A 12,398-nucleotide genomic window follows, 5' to 3' on the forward strand; every position below is an offset into this window, starting at 1 on the left:
TGAATTTTTTTTTCCAAATCTCTAGTAATTATTAAACTATAGTTGTTAATAAATGTAGGTAATGCAGCGTGAGTTCAACTTCAGAACAGACAGAAACTCCATAGACTAATACCGCCATGGTTTGAACGTATTCAGCGGAAGGATGCCGATAGCGGATGGTAAGCAGGGATCCCAAAAACGACCATTCAAGCGTAAACCAGCCCTACGTAGCTCCTCCCCAGCCCCCCCCCCCGTCCCCCTGAGAGGAGAAGGAGGCTTCCATTACACACAGGCTTTCAGCTGTCGAGTCATTTGTTTCGAGCCACGAAGCCCGCTTTTGGAAAACACCCCACGCACCAAACATCCACCACGGAAAGCTTTATGCTATTTTCCAGCGCTGTGAAGATTCAATCAAGTATTGAAATTTAATTTCTGAACCTATATTTTCGAGGAGTGTTTTTCTATTAGCTTATTTTTTATCACAGAGACTTTAATGACATCAACATATATACTATTACATAGATGTTTTCGTAAAAAAAATATATTTAAAAAAAAGACACCCAAGTCTTCGCCTCTCATAACTATGCAAACGCCAGTAAATAGGCAAAATAATACATGTCAGATTTGAACCATTAATAATAATTATTATCGGTTTTGTATTCGACAGTGTTTAATGACAATAACGTGAGCCAATTTTCTTTCGAGTGAATTTTGTTTTGCATAGTATCATACTAATTAAAATGCTAAACGAATACACATTATGACCGATACTGGACAGCTCAAGCCTGTCAAAAAAAAAGCTAGCGTGTGACAAATAATATTTGCTTGGCATGATTCTACGATAATTTTAACAGTTAAATAAAGTTTGTAATAATATGGTGACAAAAGTTTTCCACTGCAATGTTTACTTAATTTATATTTGTAGAATGTTAAAAACGTTTCTTCTGAGATAAATAAATATTTTTTACTATTATAATGCAGGTTAAGTAAATTGTAAACACACTATGAGAAGGGAGAGCGAGAGACTCTAAGCACAATAGGATCTGCGGGGGGTGAGGGGTAATGATCAGGCATGTTGAAGGAAGGGGAAAGTGGGTGCTCAAACGACTCGTGGAGAGGAGGGGATGACGGTGCTGACATCATATGCTGGCGGCGTCCATATTGGTTCCGAAGCTTGAAGACAGGTAGCGCCATTGGTATTAATTATCATACAAAAACATGCAGAGATGTGACCGAGCCCCGAACTTGGAGACGCAGGTATGTTGTGGTTGACAGGCAGACACCTTAACCACTTGGCTATCAGATCAGTCGGAGAATAAGAAAATAAATGAGGAATATACGGTTTCAAATTTTGTATAGTACTAGTGATGTATGTTAGGGGTGCTATGTTTGAAATCGTTTTCCAGAGGTTGCCATCTTGAATGCCAGCCCAGGCCACCGGAGTGCGCTACCATCTTTAGTGCTGAAGTCGTCTGCTAGGGAGCGCCAAATTCAAAATTAAAAAAAAAAAAATAGAGGGCACCATCTTTAAATTCCAGCCAAGGCTGGCTACCAGAGCGTGCTACCAACTTAAGTGTTGCTAGAAAGCGCCATCTTCGATGTGATTTTCGCCTGCTAGGACTCATTTCTATACATTCACAGAGTGCACAAGTAATGCGTTACTTACCCCGCCATATTCTATTCAAAAAGACACCATCTTGGATGGAGAGGCATAGTGTGCCTAAGGTTATGTGTCTTTATATGTATAACCAATCTCTAAATACTTTCTACACGTAACCCTTAATCTTATTGAGCTGATTCAACCTTTTTAGATTTAACAGTGAAATTTTCATGACGAAACACTATTATTTTTCATGGCGTCGAATATATGTAGGCTGAAAATTTTATGTGTCTCTACAGTATGATGAACGTTGCACTATCTCTACATTTAAATGTTAACTAAGGGTTGTCAAAATTGTAATGCCAGAGTTCTAATGTATTTTTAAGTGGTAATTATTTCATTTTATGACTTTGAATTTTTAAAAATATTAAAGGATAATTGTAATATTATAAATTGTTGTTTTTTTAATACCTATGCGTGGTGTAAGTTCAGCGATATTCAAGAAAGCACTATATGCGCATGAATTACGTGGGTGTGCCAACTTTTCGAGATTTCTGCGCCATCCACCACACAAAGTAGCACCGAGTTTACACATTAACTTTCCAAGCGGCTTTTGTTCCATTCACGATGTCAACTCCTACCAAATGCCGTATTTGCAGGTTAATCGAACGGAGAAAAACTGTTTTACCGTTCTTCTAGTCACGACTGCCCAAGGTCTTTTTGCGAAAAAAAAATATATATATATTCTCCGCTAAGAGCGAAGATACGTATCAGACAAACCACGGAGACTTTGAACGGTCATTGACGAACTGTCGGTCGTTGGAATCATTCCCTCGGCTGAAATGGTCCCCTGATTTCGCGCCCGCTCTTGCGGCAGAAAAGGGAATTTTCGGCGAGTGGAGTATGGAGGAGGGGGGGGGGGGGTGGAAACAACGGCTGAATATCGGCAGTTGGCGAGTCGTTGGAGCAGAAAATTACGCGAGGGCTCGTGGCTGCAAACCTCCCCCCCCCCTCCTCATCCTTCCCAGTCGGAGAACACGAGCGAAATGCCAACCGAGCTTTTCTGCGAACAGAAGAGAAGAAATGGGACACTAGAGGGGGAATTAAAAACAGACGAATCCGACAAGCCAGCGAATTGAGAAATCCCGGTTCTCTTCCCCTTCCGATCCCCTCTCAAAAAGAAACTTAAAAATACAGACTTTCAGAACTTTACCGTATAACACGAGGTCCTCTCAGTTTGTTACATGTCTCAAAACTTAACTTCAAGCCGAGAGCAGTGTATTAGCCAATTATTTACGGCTCTGGATAAAAAAAAAAAAACAAAATAAAAAATGTGTTTTTGATTAATATATATATTTTTCTTCAAATTTAAAAAATGCCCACCTTCCACTTAAGTATTATATCCCGCGAGTGAATTTTACACACTAAGTTCTCCCATAGTCTTAGAAAAAAAACATGCGGCCCTGCGACTTCGGTCATATGACAGAATAATTAAAACACGTTATTTAGAAAGCAAATATTGACAATTATTGTTCAATTACATGCACATTTAATCTAAAGTTATACTAAGGCTATCCTGTAAACTGAATGTTTTGCAGAAATACATATCATTATTCGATTTTTAATGATATAAATAATATAGTTCTTAAAAACTGAAACATACACTTCAGTCGACCATAGATTAAGTATAAATTTAAAATATCCATAGTAGAAAATCCATCGGCTCATTATTGGACAGATATTATCTGACAAATGAATAATCGAAAACTGTATAACGAAGGACGCAACTGGCACGCTGTTGTCTTAAAATCTCGTTATCGTTTTGTACCACTTAAATTTGAAGTTAGTGCTTGATATTTCGTGGCTAGTACATTAAAATACGTACCGTGTCAAAATATAACTTTTGAAAACTAATATGTCTTTTGGAGGTAATCATACACAATTGTCGTTGATCAAGAAACTAAATTCGCAAATACTCTTTTAACGCAATATACGAGACTTACCATCTCCAAGGATTTTAAAAAGTTTCAAAGTTATAAAGCGTAGGAGCGAGACTACTTGGTAATTAAAACATCGTCCCATATTTCCCAAAGATTTAAAAAGAGGATATGGCTTAATTTAAAATCGTATTCTAAGAGGAAATTTCTAAGAGGAAATGTTTGCTCGCTTTAATGTTTTCTTTTCATCAGCGAGGATGAAGTCCAATCAATATTTGCTTCATTTTTACAGAACTGTCGTCTGGCACGGATTGTGGTTTCGCTGTGAGCTCTCTTCGACCATCGGGTTTTGAACACTACCTGTCGTCTTCTCTTCTCCTTGTTTACCTCCAAGCTAACTAGTTTCCATGCATCGGAGAGCGCTGATTCAAGGAGAGTGAGAAAGGAAATTGAATAATTCTCCATTTGAGCCTGAATTCGGTTATTTGTGTCCCTAACAGAATTGGGTGAATAAACTGATATGCAAAAGAAAAGCATTCATTTGGTAGTACCTGCTCGTGTGTTTTCAACGAATTCCACTTTAAGAAAAAATAAATGAAACATTGCAAACTTTTCCAGAAGTATTTTCGAAACAGACTTCTAAATTTTAGTTGAGAATGGTTAAGCATCAAAATGCTAAATAATTTCGTGGTACCTTACCAGAATAGTAAATATATTTGATTATTTGATTAAGTTCCACATTAGTAATGTTAAGATAGAATCGTACGTAATTGACACCCTGCCTACAGTTATTGAACCACTCTGATGGCTCCTGAATATTTATAAGTGGTCTACAATTCAATTCATTTTATGAAATATAAATAAACTTCACTCATATTAGATATCATCGTAGATTAACATAGTATATATATATATATATATATATATATATATATATCGATATACCTGGACTAGTAAAATTGATTTTACTATGTAGAATAAATATGTGTCCTTATTTTTACACAATGATTTTGCTGATGATACTGCAAGATATCTCGCATAGATTCGTTTATATTTCAAAAATTAAAGAAAATATTTTCAAATAAATATTTCTTTTAAAATGTCTTTGCATTAATAAACCCGATTTCAACTGTCAGAGCTAAAATTTAATACTTTGTTTTATGTTATAATATAGACTTGAATCACATTAAAAAAATATAAGTTGGCAGATGTACAGTAAATATTAATTTTAAACATGTTATTTTTATATGGAAGCTATAAATGGGAAATAAAGCCTTGCGAAAGAAAGTGATCGTAATGTTGTGATATCCTACAGTCCGCCCCAAATTTTTTTAGCTAAGTAAACAATTGGCCCTTTATAAAAAAAAGGGTTGGAAACCACAGTTGAATATAGTTTCATTCATATAAAATTGTATTAATTCATGAACTGGATCCCACCAACGGGGTAATTCATTGTGTCATCGCCTGAAATGCGAAGTGCGTTCTGGCACTCGGTATGTCTCAGCTCAAATAAAAGAAAAGAAAATCGCACGAGACAGACGGAAAGCGGGGGAAAAAAAAAATGAAATAAAAATTGAAACGATGAGGGGATATCAGAATTTTCTTGTCAGCGAAGCATTCCTTTCCCTTCTCCGCGGTAATCAGTTAGAAAGCCGAAAGAGAAGGCAGGGAGGGGCTGCCTTCTTTGCTCCGACGATATTGCGCTGTCGAGGTAAAGCGATTGTAATTTGATCCAGCGAGCGGATGCGGAACGGGGGAGATGTATTCCAAAACCCGGCGCCGCGCGAGAGTAGAAATGGACCGCACCTTAACTCCCTAAGGGTGGGAAGGGGGGGGGGGGGAGAGCGCACAATTTTCTTTTCCCCCGGGAGACGTTCTACGCGCCAGGGGCCAGGATCTCGCCGGGCTTCGAAGGAGAGGATATCGACTCAGAAGATGATTGTGTGTTGGAACGGGGAGGGGCATAAAGACGTTGCAGGTGTGCGCAACTGTTTTGCGAGTGCAGGAAGGAAGGCAGCTCGCCCATATTGAAAAAAAAAAAAAAATGGCGGCGATGAACGACGCGAAGTGAAAGTGACGTGAGGGGAGGGCCCGCAAATGTTTTGGAACACCATCCGAGTTGGCAATACTTTGCTTGTCGCAACGCCACTTCGCTGGCGGTCGTTCGTCGTCGTGAGGTGTCGCTTCTTCGTCCTATTCAGTGGCGGATACACGTTTTTGTTGTCTGGGGGGGAGTGGGACGGTATTTGAAAAAAAAAAATATATAATGCGAACGAGTTTTTCAGTACTTGCTAGAGATGTGTAACATCTAACCTCATATGTGTTCTCATGTTGCAAATTTAAATTATAATACGAAACTCGAACATCAAATTTAACGTAAAGTTCTTCAAAATTACGCCGAGCGTGATAAAATTATGAAAAAAATATTCATTTTAGGGAAAAATGGTAACAATTCCCCCCTATTTTATACTCAGAAGCAGTTTATTCAGAATTATTCTCCTCCAATAGGGAGTATGTAAGTATGTTTACCTCTATCTCTATATTTATACATCTATATTTCTATATATTACTATATATCTTTATCTATACAAAACAAGACGAACACACAAACATTCTTATATATATATTTACCTATCTGTATTTTTATGTATGTACCTTATACCTATCTATATTTTTATGTATCTTTTACTTATCTATATTTTTATGTATCTTTTAACTATCTATATTTTTATGTATCTTTTACCTATCAAAGGTGTAACATAGGCATTTAAAACATGCGCGTGCATGGATGCAACGTTGTGTCAATATTTCAAAGCAATCGGTGTAGATCTTTCGGAGATCTAACATTTTGAACGAAAGTTTACATTTATATTGATAAAAATTTCTCTATAACTTTGTTATATTTATATCTCTCTATGTATGTATATACACATATATCCATATATCTCCATATCACTCTATCTATCTCTATATCTCTATGTATATATATATATGTTTCTAGCTATATCTCAATACATCTGCCTTCCTATATAAATCTACATTTCTCTTTATATCTACATACCAATCCGTCGCTCTCTCTATATATTTAAATCCCCGTACATCTCCAACTCTCTATACATATTTCTATACCTCTCTCTAAGTCTATATCTTTCTGTCCAGGCCTATATCTTTATCTTTACAAAACAGAAGACGAATATATATATATATATATATATATATATATATACATACACCTCCCTATATTTTTATCTATCGTTTTACCTGTTACAGGTGTGACATAGGTATAAAAAAATAACGCGCGTATTCGAATGCAATGTTGTGCCCAAATCATTCATAAACTATAAGTTTAAATGCTATCCTCCTACGTAAGTTTGCAACAAACGATTAAATTGTGCATAAAATCTTTTTGAGGAAACCACGGATTTTTTCGTTAGCATATGTTAATGCATAATACAGATTTTAGGGTGTCACTATTTTGAGTGCATTTTGACTTAAAATAATAAGCTATATACATTGAAAACAATCCTAAATCAACTGATAATCTTAATCCATTATCATGGCTTCTTTGTTCTGTGAATTTTAAATTGAAATACCAAAATTTATGATTTCTATTTCCCAAGTGTGCTCTCAATTTTGCCGGCACGCAAATTGAATTAATTCTTGAAGTTGCTTGTCTTGAAGGCTCTAGCCGTTTCTAAGGCGAATATTTCACCGACGTTTCGGTCTGCGTTGAAGTCACCATCTTCAGGGTAGCGGTCACCTGCTGTGCCCCACGATGCACACATTGTTCCGTGAAGGACTCGCGGCTACGTCCTGAGACACCTTCTTTGAGATTGGCATGAATCTGGGGCCAAAAATACAAATATTTCTCCCAAATAAACTATAATATTATAGTTATGGGTTCCTATAAAATTATATATATATATATATTTAATTACATTCTAATATCCATAATCTAATAAACACCTATTAAGTTATATTAGAAGTTATTATTAAGGGCTATAAAATATCATTTAAGGACTTTAATTTATGTATGAAAATAAGATATCTGTTTCATTAAAATCAAGCTCTTCAATAAATGGTACAAGGGCTAAAATATCATTTAAGGATTTTAATTTACCTATGACAATAAGTTCAGTTCTGGAGGCGAGAGAGCCAGATAGAGACGGCATCGCACGTGCTGATAATGGAAGGTGTGTGTTTCGAGAGGAAGCACGGGTCATGAGAGGGGGGGGGGGGGAGCAGAGGGTAACGACTTTCCGCCAAGAAGCGGCACAAACGACGGTAATGGCGGGTGGCATGCTAATTGCGGAAACCGCGGGCATAAAGGATTTTAAAACAGAAATGTTGGAAGTAAGAGAGGTAGAAAAAAAATATATATACAAAAAAAAAAAAAAAAGAAACACCCAACCAGTCGTTTTCCACGGGTTTTTAAACACGCGCATTAAGGAAATGAAAGAACAGTTTTCCGCGCTTCACACACGAAGATACTAAAACCGTGTTTAAACGTCGGGGAAATCTAAGAATCGCTTTTAAATGGAAAACTGCATACACTTTTAGTGTAGGAGCTTACCCAATGTCGAGTTCATGCAACGGTTCTAACAAAATACACGTAATAATAACTTAAATTATTTGAAATATATAACGATTTCGCAAAGCCATAAACAGAACATCAAAAGATAAAACTGCGTATATTTTGTTTGTTTAAAATGATCCAAGATTATTTTCCAATATCATAAGCATTATAAAGTAGGATGAAAATGATAAGTTTTTTTTTGAAAAACAAAAACCCTTTGTAAGTGGTTTGATGCCCGAAAACAATCAGGAATTAAGAAATTTTCAGCACAAAACTCTCTGTTTGCAATGTGGATTATGTGGCTAAAGACTCGAAAACTTCAGCACACTTATAGACGGAACACAATATTTTAAAATATTATCCATGTAGGTAACAAAGATATTTTAATGTCTGATCATTGCCGTATTCTAATGAAATACGAAAATTAACAAAGTTTTTAAGCAAATGAAGACCGAGTTAACCTTACATCAAATAAAATAATTTGCAAACCACGAATAAGTATGGATACAAAAGTTTACTTAAGGCTTATCTCAAGTGCCATGATGGTTATTTTTTTCTTTTATTTTTCTATTAACTGAGGGGTTTTCCCAGTGAATTTATCACGGCATCGCAGTTGCATATTATGTTTCGTCTCAAAATTTGTTTAACCAATTGCATGAGCTCATACAACTCAAAAATATCGTTTTGTAAAATTTGTGACCACGAATAAGTATAGATACAAAAGTTTACTTAAGGCTTATCTCAAGTGCCATGATATTTATTTTTTTCTTTTATTTCTCTATTAACTGAGGGATTTTCCCAGTGAATTTATCACGGCATCGCAGTTGCATATTATGTTTCGTCTCAAAATTTGTTTAACCAATTGCATGAGCTCATACAACTCAAAAATATCGTTTTGTAAAATTGTTGACCTAGCAACTAATGCAAGATAGATAATGGAATATATTTCCAAGAAAACCCTTAATTAAATGAAGTGACTAGAAATTGACATTACTAAATCGGCGTGTTAGACCGAGCCTAGATATTTTCGATTCATTAATAGGTTTATAAAAAATTATTAATTTTAGTTTTTATACTAAATCGCGAAACTTCGAGAGTGATATTTAAAAAAAAAAATATTTACTGTCTATTTTTTAAATTGAAGAATATTTGAATGTGTGGAAAAGCAGTCAAACCTTTCGTTATGGGAACGATTCAGGAGAAAACTGTTCACGAAGCAGATAAGTGCAACATACAGAAAAAGAAATTCGGTACTTTTACAATATATTCATTAGGAAACCATTTGCTAAGAAATGGTTTTTAATACTACAAGAAAGATATTTGAATATATGAAATACTTTATTCGAGATAATAATGAGTATCTCTTACGAAAATTGGTGCATAGTTTTATATTTTAATTGATGTTCCATTCAAGCATAATTTCCTTTAAACCATGGAAAATATAATAGGGTATTAAATAATTATACTTTTTTATTTTTATTATGCTTATTAATATGCATGAGTAGTAACTGGAGAGCTATTCTGGAAACGGTTCACAAAAAAAAATTACTGGGACAACTCAAAAACATAAATGTCCGGGTAATAATCCGAACCCTGTATTACTTCGAACGCAGTGTTTTTTTATGTAAAAGTGCAACTTTATAAATATAAGCTTTTTTTGACGTGACGTCTAATAAATCGATGAACGCTGGCTGCACGCACGAAAAAGTGTCCCGTTGCGCACATTGTCCCGTTAAGTTGTGTCCCGTTACGATGTGTCCAGTTACGCTCATTGTACGCTTGCGCCGCATTTATCTCTCTTCCACTCGATTGGGCTATGCGTCCGAGGAGAAGAAAGACAGCGGCAGCACACAACTTACATCTACACGTGAACTGTTTCGTCGACTGTTTATAAAGTGAAGTGAAAAGTTAATGTGGTTTTCATTGATTATTACAACAACAATTTCGGCAATAAAGGTTAATTATTCTTGCATTTTAAAAATCTGATTACTAGTTTAATTTGAAGTATTTATTCTTTTATTATTAAAATTAAAGTGATTCAATTTTATTCTTAAAAGTTTGTAATCCTTTCATCAATGTTTTGTTATGACGTTGTCACGTTAAACTATCGTCCGTAAACCGACTTTACAGACAACCAATTTTTTTTATATGAATATTTTTGTTTCATTAAAAATAAATGAAGCGCAGTCACGTGGGTGGTCCGTTCGGCTCCAGAGGAAAAAAAAATCTGAGGCGTCGCGTGCCTGCTTGCACGCAGGCTGCATTACTGTAGAAGCGTCGAGGGGAGGAGAGATGGTGTCCCCCCCACCCACAATCTCTCCTTTCCCCTTCTCCCACGGGGATTCTCCTTGACTGATGCGCAGCCATTCGGAAGGTGGCGCGGAGCTCACTCGAGAATAAAGTAGGGGGGAAAAAAAATTGTACATAAATATTTCACTGTGTACCGAATGTCGCGAGAAGACGAAAAAAAAAAAAAAAAAAAAGCATTCCAGACTTCATGAATTTACAAGTAACTCCTAACTGTTTATAGGTGCGTATGAGAGATTCCTCTTTTCGAGTGCAAAACTTCTTTCTGTGATTTTTTTCCCCTTTCTTTCCCCCCGTAGATTCCTTCGCCAGTTTACTTATTTCTATTCCAAAAGGAAAAATCAATAGCGCACGCGTGATGTTTCGTTTATGAATATTTTACTTTACATAAAATGACCATTTAACAGTATAATAATATATATATTTTAACTTAAAGTGTTTTATTATTGTTTTGACGTCTGGTATTTTTTTTAACCATTTGTTCCTTAAATGGAAAATAATAACTGAAACAGTTTTGATGTGTTAAAATTAAGTGAAACTATTGTAATAAAATTAAAATGGAAAAATATAATGAACAAATACGTCTCCACTATAAAACTTAAAAAATAACTTTCTAAATTGCACATATATTATGACTTTATTCAGCAACAATAACAAAGTACTAATTAAAAAGCTAAAGAACAATGAATAAAAAAAACCTTTTAGGTAATGTTGACATCAAAGTATGGTTTGTTTTAATTGAAATTTTCTGAGATTTCAGATGTTTGATCCAGTGATGCTGCAGTGAAATAGGTTCCAAAAACAATACAAAAAAGTTGATTTAAATAATGTAGAAAAAAGAATAACACCCATTACATTTCTAGAATTCTTAAATGCGCAACACTTTTTTTAATGCCTTGTCCCCGAAACACAAAATTTTCCTTGGTTTACTGAAATCCAGATAATGTTATTACCACAATATTTTATTTGTACTAGGTCAAAATACTAATATATTATTGTCAACGCAAACTAAATGAATATATAAGATCAAGAAACATCGTTTATAACGGCTTAATGTCAACTATAGTTTATCACACCAAGTAAATAGTCCAGAAGATTGATAAAAATTGATACGAACCCTTAAATCAAAGCAAAGCATAATTTTGGCACAGTGTTAGTGTTGACCATGACAAATAGCACACAAAAAATACTCTGACTTTCTCGTGATAACATCCTTGACCTTTAGGTCACTGATATTGTTAAAGGCTTAAATTTACTTTATTTCGCATTTTCTCATACTGTGACACATACCGAGCACGAAGAGGAAGAATAAAAATGAAAGAATAGACTTAAAAATTATGAAGCACTTGCTTATGTATTTCATATGAAAAATAATTACGTTTATATTTACAATAAAATAAAAAATTAAGAAAATAATAAAATGTTTGCTGATTGCAGTAAAATAATTGCTCCCGACTATTTTATAATTAACATTAGACAATCTCATTCGAGCGGCATACTACAAGCTCTGTACGATCGATAGTTATATCTGCCGCTAAAACATTATTGCCAACTTGCACATCCATTTTCGGTGGAAAGTCACGTCGTAATTCAGCTATGTGCTGACAGAGCGCCAGTTTACTTTAAGCGGTAGTGTAATAGATACGGTGTCCAGTAAATAAATAAAATAAAAAATGAATATTGCTGTGAATGTGTGAAAATCGATGATACTAAATTCACCGAAATTGCTACTAAATAAGTCGAATGTCACATTCATAGCAGTTCGTTTATCATTATGTTTATTTTTACAAAAATAAACTGATGGATAATCAAGGTTAGTTACGATTGTATGTAATACAATAGCTAGCGTAGATCTGAGTGCAGTTTGGTTCACGTAGAAAATTTTTTTGTATCCTTTGAATATATCTTTACTAAGACCAATGTACCTAGCAGCTCCTGCAGTTTCTTTTAATAATGTTAGAAGTAAGAATTTGGTTTCTCGCTTCAACTGTACATGACT

This window comes from Bacillus rossius (genome assembly GCF_032445375.1).
Source record: "Bacillus rossius redtenbacheri isolate Brsri chromosome 4 unlocalized genomic scaffold, Brsri_v3 Brsri_v3_scf4_2, whole genome shotgun sequence".
NCBI lineage: Eukaryota > Metazoa > Arthropoda > Insecta > Phasmatodea > Bacillidae > Bacillus > Bacillus rossius.